We start from the raw sequence: 11338 nt of genomic DNA, 5'->3' as shown, positions 1-11338 counted from the left end.
TATATAACAATTGTAAGGGCCTGGTACAATGAGCTTGTTTTGAGGGAAAAGGAAACTGATGACATTTTGCTAAGGGACATTCAGGGCATTGAAAAATATAATTAGTGGGAGATAATGGAAGACACTTGGACCACAAGACATGTGAGACCAAGGTTAAAGAAAGATGATCAAGCCTTCAATGCCATTGATCCATGGAGGTTCATTTTCCAATATGGGTTGATGGAGATGACGGAATGTTTGTAGCAGATGGAAAATGGTAGAGACCATTACGGGTTGGACTAGTGAGGAGGGTGTTCTTTGTTGCCTTGTCCTTCACATAGAAATGAGTGGAGTGAAATTCAAAATAATAGGAATTATCAACATCGAATTGAAGAACAGACACCAAATTTTTAGTGATGGATAGAACATACAAGATATTCTTAGGAAGAAATGTAAAGGAGCTGTAGGAGAGGGAGGTATCACTAGAATGTTTGATTGGAAGTCTATTTTCATCACCTACCCGTATCGTCTCACCACTTGCATATGCCTCAAAAGATAAGTTCAGGTTAGAGTGATCATTTGTAAGATGATGAGTGGCTGTAGAATCAGGGTACCAAATTGATTCAGAAATTTGAGTTTGAGTTGTGTAGTGTGTAGAAAAATTAATGGGAGCTTCATACTGATATAAGTGATTGAATCGCTGACGGCAATGAAGAGCAACATAGTCGGCCTTGTTGCAAACGTAACAGAGCGTACGGTGAGCATTGTATTGTTGAGATGAATGTGAAGGGGAAGGAGGTCTACCAGTACGACCATGGTTGATGTAATGACCCTTGCTACGACCTTGGCGTCCTCCTCGAATGGGTCCACGACCACGCTGGTCTTTTGCAAAGGAGGTGAAATGAGCAGATGGTGTGAGAGAAGAGGTGATGGGTTGGGTGGTAAAAGCAGGACGAGATTCATGGATAAGAAGGAGTTGATAGAGCTTGTGGAAGGAAATAGGGGTTGGTCTAGTGGTGATGGAGGTGATGAAGTGCTCATACGAGGGGCCAAGACTATTTAGCAAGTATGTGATTAGATCCTTGTTTGAGAGGGGACTACCACTAGAAAAAATGGAGTCAACAAGGAGGCCAACCTTGCCAAAGTAATCAAAGATGGACTGATCACTGTAGGAAAGGTTTGTGAGTTGGAAGCGGATCTAAAACTCTTTGGCATGAGCTTGAGTGGAGAACATGGACATAAGGGAGGTCCATAGCTGGTGAGTAGTGGTGGAGGAGAGTACATGACCTAGAATGGAGTCCGAAAGGGAAGAGAAGAGGATGCTATCCGAAAGGGAAGAGAAGAGGATGCTGAGAACCAGTTGATTGGTGTGCCTCTAGGAAGGAAAATCAAGGTTGGGTTTTGGGTTTGACTAGTAAGAATTAAGAAGAAATTCTGATGGAGGAGTGGAAGAGCCATCGATGAGGGAGAAGAGATCTTGCCCATGTAGGAAGGCAGAAATTTGAGCCTTCCACAAGAGATAATTGTCAGTGGAGAGCTTTGTGGTTACTATGTGAGAGAAGGAAGAAGAAGTAAACAATTGAGGAGGGATGGAAAAAGATTGGTTTGTTGCCATTATTGTAGGATCAGCGGGATTGTTAGTCTGAGGCTCTGATACCACGTTAGAAGAAGGAGAGTTGCTATGAATGCTTCTTTTATTTCTCGTTGAATAAAGTATGTATGAATATACAGGAAAAAGGGAATATCAAAACAGAAAGAATTTGTTACAAGTTGGTTGAATAAAATAGAAAAGGGAACAAAAAATTACAAGGCAATAACAGGTTACAAAGATGCAGATTCCTGCACACCAATTGTTTGTGAAAATGCCTCCTTGTGTGCAATTAGGATATATAGCTTAATATCATATGAAAACTAAATTCATTGATAATAAAACCATTTTTCCCTATTGAAAAAAAAATAATCCTTGGGTTATATCTACAAACACAATGCCAACTATTTAAAGTTGAAAATCCTTGACAAACTTAGCTTTTCTTTAAATCATTTAAAGAATTTTATACAAACTAGACATTCCACTCCTTGATGAACAAAGGTTCAAGTTGTCTCACTTTATTTCCTCTTCATAGAGTAAAATTATGATTTTCACCACTTAAATTAGGCAAATATAGATATAACCTTCTAATTTGACCTTACCTTTATCATTATTTGATGTGATTAACTAACCTTTCTTTTAACTTTATGCTTAAATTAAGTAAGAATAAAGGCACAAATTCCTATACGATATAGACATCAACAATGGAACTTTAGTGGAACCATATTTCACACTTTCGATACATACGCCTAATAGAAAGAAATTAACTTCAAAGAATAAGGTTCTTACATTAAATAGTGGAATTAAAAGAAATTAAATATATTAGTATGTTACCTCTCAAAATGATGCATCCAATGATATTGCATAGGATTTTCTATTTAGTTTCATATGTTAATTGGTAGGCTAATATTTGTAAAATAAAAAGGACCGTGAGAATATCATGCCAACTTCATTTTTATACTATTTGGTTCAAGTGTCTTCATGCTCAATTCTAAAACATCTATTGAGCATGTGTTCAAATTGTTAATTGCAATTAATGTTTCTCATACAGGTTTTAGTAACATGTTATAAATGACAATAGATAGAAATCTCTCGATAAATACCTGATAATTGCGAATTTTTAACTCACTAAATGTGAACTCTATAAAATTATACCATGAAAATATATTTGAAACTTAGTCATTTGGAATTTTAATTGCTTAACAAACTTGCCTAGGTTGTTTTGGAAATGTAACTTTTCCATTAGTCATCGTGGGATGTAATTCATGGCATAAACCAAGAACTAGTAAATCTTGATGGGCTTTAGGGTTATTTTTGATTTTATATGAATATTTATCATCAAGTTAAAGACATTATCAAACACATTCTTCTCAACGTGCATCAATACAAATTATGTTAAATTAGGATTACTTTACTATGACATAAAAAATGCTCCACTTTTTTTTTTCCAATTATGTCATTGTCCAAATCAAGAAATTCTCATTACCTTAGACCTTTTAATATGCTTTAGGATTCATCCCTCAAACTTATTTAGTATTTCCACCTTGTTTTTAAAAAGGCGTCATTCTTATCCACTTAGGGTTTGAACTATTTTTTTTTGTATTGATGTAACAGTCTTGGACCCAACCCCGATGAGGTATTATCCGCTTTGATCACTAGTCTCACTGGTTTGTCCTATAAAAGTCGCCTCACATAGTTAAAGCATAAACCATCCTTATAAGCCCAAGATCTCCCTAGTACATATTTGATGCAGGACCATGACATGCTCTCCAATTTGACCTCTGACACCCTCGTTAGATTGGCTTACACCTCTATACAAAATCCACCCATATGATAATATCCTTAGTGTGACTTTGGTACCAATGTAACGGTCTTGGGCCCAACTCCAATGAAGTATAGTTCGCCTTGGTCCACTGGCCTCACGGGTTTGTCCTATAAAAGGTGCCCCAAATAATTGGAGTCCAAACCATCCTTATAGGCCCAATATCTCCCTAATACACACCCAATGTGGGACCATGACATGTTCTCTCGTTCGACCTCTAACACCCTTATCAGAGTCCAGGTTTACACCTCTACGTAGGATCCACCCATATGATAGTACCACCATGATAGTACTCCAACTTAAAAGAAAAATTGCATGAAAAATTGTTACTAAGTCCATATCAGTGCAACTTTTATTTTGAAATTATTTTTAGAGGACACATCATAAGTTTCAACTCCAACATGCTATAACAACTTTAGTTCTCATCCCCAGTAACATCTCATTGATTATGTTAAGAAACCATTAAATTTCTTTTCTCATTTATCTCAAAATCGGATTTTAAAAGTACTAGTCAATGTATACCCAGAAGCTTTTCATGCTTCTTATAACCACTTATAGCGGTTCTTATGCATCCTTTAACATTTTCTAAACCTCATTTGGTTTCCTTTTTTATAGTTATGGGCTTGTGAAACCTATAGTCATATCTATAGACTAATAAAAAGCTTAAAACACTTTATCTCTCATTGTCCATACTCAATTCATATAGCATTCAATCTCCTAATCTTTTCACATATAGTCGGTCTTAAGCTCAAGGAAAGGAAGAGGGTTGTGTTAAGTAGTTGAAAATCAACGTAAAAGTTGTTAGATCACTATGATATGAATCCTTACCAATTATTCATTGAGACATCCCCTATGAGTGACGTGTTGCACTTTTACCACCCGAGTACGGTGAAAAATGGAAGAGGTTGGGCTAGGTCATTGCCTTGAAACAACACGTCATGTCTGCACCTAGGTAAAGTGTCAAATGCAAGGGTTCACGTGTCACTTTAGATGTAGGCAGGTAAAGAAGTTAGTTTAAGTGATTAGGATTAGATTAGACCTAAAATATAAGGACATTTATGAGCAAAAGCATGGAAGTTGTGGACACAATGATTAGAAGAAAAAATAATCCAATATGCTTTCAAGAAAGTAAATGGTGGGGGAGAAAGCCATAAAAACTAAAAAATCAAGATTCAAGCTTTGATATACTAGAAAGAAAATATTAGAATGTGGTAGGAATTATTGTAGACAAAAACTTAAAAGATAAAATTGTAGATCTCAAAAGAGTAGAGGATTGAACTATAAAAATAAATGGTCTTAAGCCGATAATAAATGTTTTTAGTGCTTATGTTCCTCAAGTAGGAAGATATGGATAGTATCATATAAGGGATATCAAAGACTGATAAAATATTCATATGAGTAGATATGAATAGACACATTGGAAAGGATAATGTTGGTTTTCAAAGATTATATGGAGGATATAGATATGGAGACAACAATGAGTATAGGGAGAAGATCTTAGACTTTGCTATGCCATATGATTTTATTACAATGAATACGTGCTTTAAGAAAGAGAAGAACACTTAAAACCATCAAAAGTGGACTAAATAGAAGTCAAATATATTTTTTCTCAAATAGGAGGGTAGATCTCGTTTATCATGTAAGGACATATAAAGTTATTTCAGGTGAAAGATTAACCACACACTACATAGAGTTTAGCGTTGGATATATGTATTAAAAAATGGAGGGGAAAGGATAAAATAAATTAGTACAAGAGAACTAGGTTTGGAATCTAAAGAGATAAAATATAATCAATTTTAAAGATAAGATTAAAGATGGTGATTGGACTATATAGGATGGTATAAATACAAATACTCTTTGGAGTAAGATAACTAATTTTATTAAAAGATAGCAAAAAAAAAAAGGAGAATTAAGAGGAAGATACTAGTATAGTAAAGAAAGTTGGTGGTGGGATCAAGATGTTTAAAAAACTGCAAAGACAAAAAGAATTTAGTATAAAACAAGATAAAAATATAGAAACATGGAAAACTTTGAAAATTATAAGGAGACGAGAAAAAAATACAAAAAAGGTTGTCATTGAAGTTAAATATAGATCATTGAATAATTTGTATGCTAGATTAGATACAAAAGAAGGAGAAATTGATATATTTAAACTTGCTAGAGTTAGAGAAAGAAAGATCGAGTAAGGACTTAGGTTATGTAAAATGAATAAAAAGTGAGGATATGTCTTGGTTAAGAAAGAAGATATTCAAGAAAGATGGAGAAGTTACTTTAGTAAGCTGTTTATTAAAAATGAAGTAGAAAGTTTAAACTTAGAATTGACAAATGAGGAAAAAAAGTAAAAATATGAGATTTTTGCACAAAATTAGAGTTAATGAAGTTAATTTTGTATTGAAAAAGATAAAAAAAAAAAAAAGGAAAAGCTATAAGATTGGATAATACCTCAGTTGAAGTTTGGAAATGCCCAGGTGATAATAGAATTATATGGTTAACAAATTTATTTAACAAAATTATGAAAACTAAGAAAATGCAATACTTTAATACCTATATACGAAAATAAAGGAGATATTCAAAGTTAAAATAACTATAGTGGAACTAAACTTATGAGTCAATAATAAAATTGTGGGAAAAGGGTAGTTGAACAAAATTAAGGTTATAAGCGAAGGCCTTAGAAAATCAATTTGGTTTTATGCTTGTAAGATCTACTACAAAAGCTATATATCTTTTAAGAAAATCAATGGAAAAGTTTAGAGAAAAAAAGAGGAACTTGCATATGATATTTATTGACTTAAAGAAAACATATGATCATAGGGTCCCTTGGAAGTTCCATGGTGGGTTTTATAAAAAAAAAAATAGTGTATGTAGTAAGTATATTGATGTCATTAAGGATATATATACGATGAAGTAATGATAGGTGTTAGGACTAGAGGTGGAGAGACTAGAGAATTTCCAATTATAATAGGTGTACATCAAGGATCTGCTTTGAGTCCTTTTTTTTTTGCTTTGATGATGGATGTTCTGACTAGGAGTATCCAAAATGAGGTTCAATGATGTATGTTGTTTTGAAAATGATATTGTTTTGATTGATAAAACTAGAGTGGAGTAGATTCTAAATTAGAGTTATGAAGAGAAACTTTATAATCTAGAGGCCTTAGGATAAGCAAAAATAAGAAAAAAATATATAAAATGTAATTTTAGTCATATATAGGAGGAGGAATGTTAGAGACAGTTAAACTTGATGATGGAAAAGTTAATAGCACTAGTAGATTTCAATACTTTTGATCTATTATACAAGTTGAAAGAGAAGTTGAAGAAGATGTAATGTATAAAGTTAAAATAGTAGGTAAAATGGAGTAGTGTTTCAAATATGTTGTGTGATCGTAAAATACCCTTAAAGGAAGTTTTACAGGATGATTGTAAGACTAATTATGCTATGTGGATTAAAATGTTGGGCAACTAACCAATAACATATCCAAAAATTATAAGGTATTAAGATAAGAATGATAATATGGATGAGTGGTATAACGTTAAAAGATAAATTTAAAAATGAATATATTTACAACAAGTTAGGTGTAACTCCTATTGAAGATAAGATAAAGGAGGAATGACTTAGATGGTTTGGGCACTTGCAACGTAGATCATATAGTGGACTAATAAGGAAAAGTTAGTTATTGTAAGGGACAGTAGAAGGAGTTGGGATTGATCTAAATTAACTTGAAATGAGATAGTGAGTAAGGATTTAATAGTCTTAAATTTGTTGAAAGAAATTGTCCATAATTGCATAAATTGGCAAAAATGATTCACGTAACTGATCCCACCAAGTGGGACTTAAGACTTGGTTTGTTATTATTGTTGTATCCTTGTGTGAAACTATTTGGAAGTAGATAATAGTGCACATCATGCCTAACTTTGTAAATTTAACTTAAAATCCTCTACGGTTCAAGGACATGTAATCTTGTGATGATCAATATCAGTTGCACTAACATGTGCAAAAAATCAAGAGACTCACTTACTCCTTTGTCATATATGCATGGAAGCCCTCCTTTATCTATTATTTTCATATCCCTCCAACTTTGATCAATGGACATAGTTTTTATCTACACAATCAAACATATCATTCTTGATTATTTAAGTAAACATATGGATTTAAGCAATAACATCAAACAAGCTCAAAATAACATATAATTATCTCGTCCATTTACATTTTCATACAACTATGTAACATACTCATTATTCACCCATACCCATGTATGAAATCATTTGAAGCTTTTATTTAAACACTAGAAAAACATAACCAACAAAAGGGTCAAATTTAATTCATTTTTTTTTTTAAGCCTAAGAAGAAGCAACATGGATATGGAAGAAGATAAGGAAACATCTAAAGACAAACTAGCAAGCCATTCATGACACACAAGATGAAAAATAATCAAGCCCATGTTTCTTGGGATACACACTACCTTTCTCAATTTCATATGAAAACTAGATTTTATTATATAGTAAGTACAAGGTAAACTGCGAGCATATCCTTGAAACTTTTTGTGCAATCGCACACTTAACTTTTGTCCAATGACTAATAGTTATAACTTCAAAGATAACAAAAAATCCTATATAAAATAAAACAACAATGCAAGTTTGCTTCTTAACTATTTAATATAAATTCTTGTTCACAATGAGTTTGATTTAGGATAATCTTTTCTTTTAAATTAGACTCCTACCAAAAATAATGAAATAAAAACTATCTTTTTAAGAAAAACAAAAAAATATATGTGTGAGAGAAATAACACATTAAGAAAGGGAAAAGATCTTCTTTACTAAATGCCTAGAACAACACAATAAAAGCAACAAGAGTGGCCAGAGGAAAATAAACAATAAAAGCCCAAAGCAAAGCCCAAAAAATTCAAATAAAAAAAATTAAAACACACTCAAATTCCTTTAACAAAGTGTTAACCTTGCCATATCCATTTATCAATATTTTTTTAATATACATATATATATATATATATATATATATATATATAGATAGATAGATATAAAATTAAACTCTCTTCTTTAGTTTGAATGAGAGTAACATATCGCTAATAGATTTCTCGTTCTACTAAACATTGTCAATAAAATTATTGAAGCCTGTAGATAATGTTAAAGATTCAAAAAAAAAAATAATAATAATAGCTAAAGAGGAATGCTATGAATTAGCAATCAAACTTAAAATTCCTTATATCAAATACCATTTTCATTTCTAAAGAGTTCACAACTCTTTTTGTCATGATTATCTAATTAGGAAAAAGCTAAAACATGATCTAGACTCAAAAAAATAACAACATAATCAACATATTTATCGTGTCCGGTGAAAGATAGATATTGTAATCTACATCGATTAAATTACCTCACTAACAATTTATTTGAAAAAAAATGGTTGCCTTTTTCAATGACTTCAGTAGTAATATCCAAATCCCCAATAATAACATACTCAAAAAAGAAAAAGATATTCGATAATAGCCCAAGGAAGGTATATATTATTTTTTTTTGAATTAAGTAATTTTGCAAGGCCTCTTACTTGTGATCTTAAGGATTATCATGGAAACTAAATAAATTGTAGAAGCTTTATCTATCATCTAATCAAAAATCAAATATTGTATGGTACATTAGAAAGGCAATACATAATAATCAGAGTTAATGTCATTCTATAAACCCAAATATAACTAAAAAAATGAATGGTGTTCCTAAAAATATTTTCAAAACCATGCTTACCAGCAATAGTTTGTGTCCTCTCAAGATTAACTTTTGCTTTGATAAGAAATACAAAACATTCAATTTATACTTTCAATAAAAAAAAAAGACCTAGAATTGAAGGACCTTGTGATCCGTACCTGTGTTATTTTTATAGGCATGTGTCCTCGAAGAAGGGAATCAAGAGAAAGAAGAATAGACGGAAATGATCAGATATGTCAATAATCAGAAAAAAAAAAATGCTAAGGTTTTGTTGAATATGATTAATGCAAGAGTTGTTATTTGTGGTTTCATCTTGCCTTCTAAGGGAACGAAGAAAATTTGAAGATTAAGAAACAAGGGGAAGCATGCTTGACAAGATAGGGATAAAAAGACGATGATTTAGATCACAATGGCAGCGATGAACCTTTTCCTTCAATGACACCCACTAGGCGATTGACGGCGGTTGTTCCCTTCTTGCTTAAATAGCAAAATGTCTCATCTTTTTATTTATTTTTTAGGGTTACAAGAATATTTTACTATATATGGTATAATATTTTAACTAGAACTTTTTCTATAGTTGAAAGTTAGTGTCACAAAAAAAAAAAAAAAAAAATCATTGCTAAATCCATCTTTAAGACATTGTTCAAACTTTTCCTTTCTTGCTATATTAAAATATATACGTATGACTAAATTTAGCAATAGTCTTGACATCCAAAAGGTTTTTTTTTTTTTTCCTTTTTATTTTTTAAATGAATAACATGTATTGGTGACAAATTGGATTATATTTTAACTATTACAAATAGATTAAACAATATATTTTCAAGACTACCACTAAAATTTGTTGTTGAAATGACATCATTGCATAATAAATATTATCTATTGAAATAGCAAGCTAAGAAGGGAAGAATTGGATCATCTCTATTTGAGTCTAATTAAGTGTAGACTAAAATTAAATTACATTGAAATTAATCATAACATGAATAAACACAAAGATAGAAAAAGAAATATGCAAATGTAAGTATATATATAGTGGTTTGGCTAGATATGGTGCCTACATCGATCTTTCAAGATCATCTCTTTCTGCTTATTAGATTATTCCACTAACACAATTTTTTGGTGAAAATGAAGACTTATATGTAATCAAACATGTCTATAATGGAGTTCCACCCTTTCATAAAGGATTCTCATAAATTTTGCAACTATGATAACACATCCTTAAACTACTCCTTACACTAAATTGCACGTGTTAGCTTTAACGAGAGCAAACTCTAGCAAATCCCCTCACAAACAAAAGCATTTAAAGCACAAGAAGTCCTCTTATGAGCATTAAAGCTCTCATGGTTTTGGTTTACAAATTTCGCTCACAATAAAATGAATAGTAAGTTAAAATTCAATGAATTGGCCTGTTTTGTTTCTCAATTTTCAACATTCTCATTAATTTTGTCCCCAAATCGAGAAAAATTTGTAAGTTACTTCCATAATGTAAGCATTAGAAGAATCAAATTCAAATATTTGATCATTGAGAATTTTTAGTTCTAATAGTCATCGAAGGTTTTTAGTTGCAAGAAGCCACATTATATTTTGAAATATCTTTTAAAATATTTTTCTTTGAGTAAGTTCATAACGAGTAGGATCTTTAAAGTACACTTCAAGATCTCTTTTAACAAGCATTGGTTTTTCTTTCTTTATTTCCCTAAAATCAAATCCTTTCCATAGAAGAACCTATTTTCTTCATTTAAACTTTAGATCTTCCATCATATTGGACATATTTGAATTTCAATCAATAAGAAATTGTCTTTAAATAGTCAAATATTAGTAATTGAGAAAAAAGCACATCAATCCTTTTAAAAATAAACACATAAAATACTAAAGAATTTTAAATAATATTCAATAGAAATCTTTTATTGTGAGAACTCAAGTTGGTTAAGCTAAATTTAAATGACTATTATTTGGAAAATTAGATTCAGTCGACTTAAAGGCTCATGCATCAACTCATGGCATATCTATCTTAAGGATTTTGTCCACTTGAGATGACTCCAAGGCTTGTTTCACGCCTCATATGTAAGACAAACTTCAAAGCATGATGAATTAGTTCATAACTATGTGAAATTACTCACAATTTTATTCCCATTTTGAGTTTATGGTCATAGCTTGGAATGTAACACTTCAATGGCTTCTAAACATAGATTATATTAGACCACAAGATATAACTTTTTTTTTTTTGTCATTAAACCCAAATT

At 31.4% G+C, this 11338-nt stretch overlaps 1 long non-coding RNA gene across 1 annotated transcript; it reads right to left on the bottom strand.

Moving 5' to 3' along the window:
* Positions 1–4281: 4281 nt before the first annotated feature.
* On the bottom strand, positions 4282–9523 carry LOC131153452 (uncharacterized). Its single transcript, XR_009136233.1, has 3 exons — positions 9257–9523; positions 7403–7486; positions 4282–4337 (listed from the first exon to the last, which is right to left on the bottom strand). It is a non-coding gene; the product is annotated as an uncharacterized LOC131153452 (long non-coding RNA).
* Between the last annotated feature and the right edge of the window lie 1815 nt (positions 9524–11338).

Source organism: Malania oleifera, chromosome 4 (genome assembly GCF_029873635.1).
Source record: "Malania oleifera isolate guangnan ecotype guangnan chromosome 4, ASM2987363v1, whole genome shotgun sequence".
Lineage (NCBI taxonomy): Eukaryota > Viridiplantae > Streptophyta > Magnoliopsida > Santalales > Ximeniaceae > Malania > Malania oleifera.
Note: the sequence above shows the minus strand (reverse complement) of the source record. Positions and strands in the feature narration are given on the sequence as shown.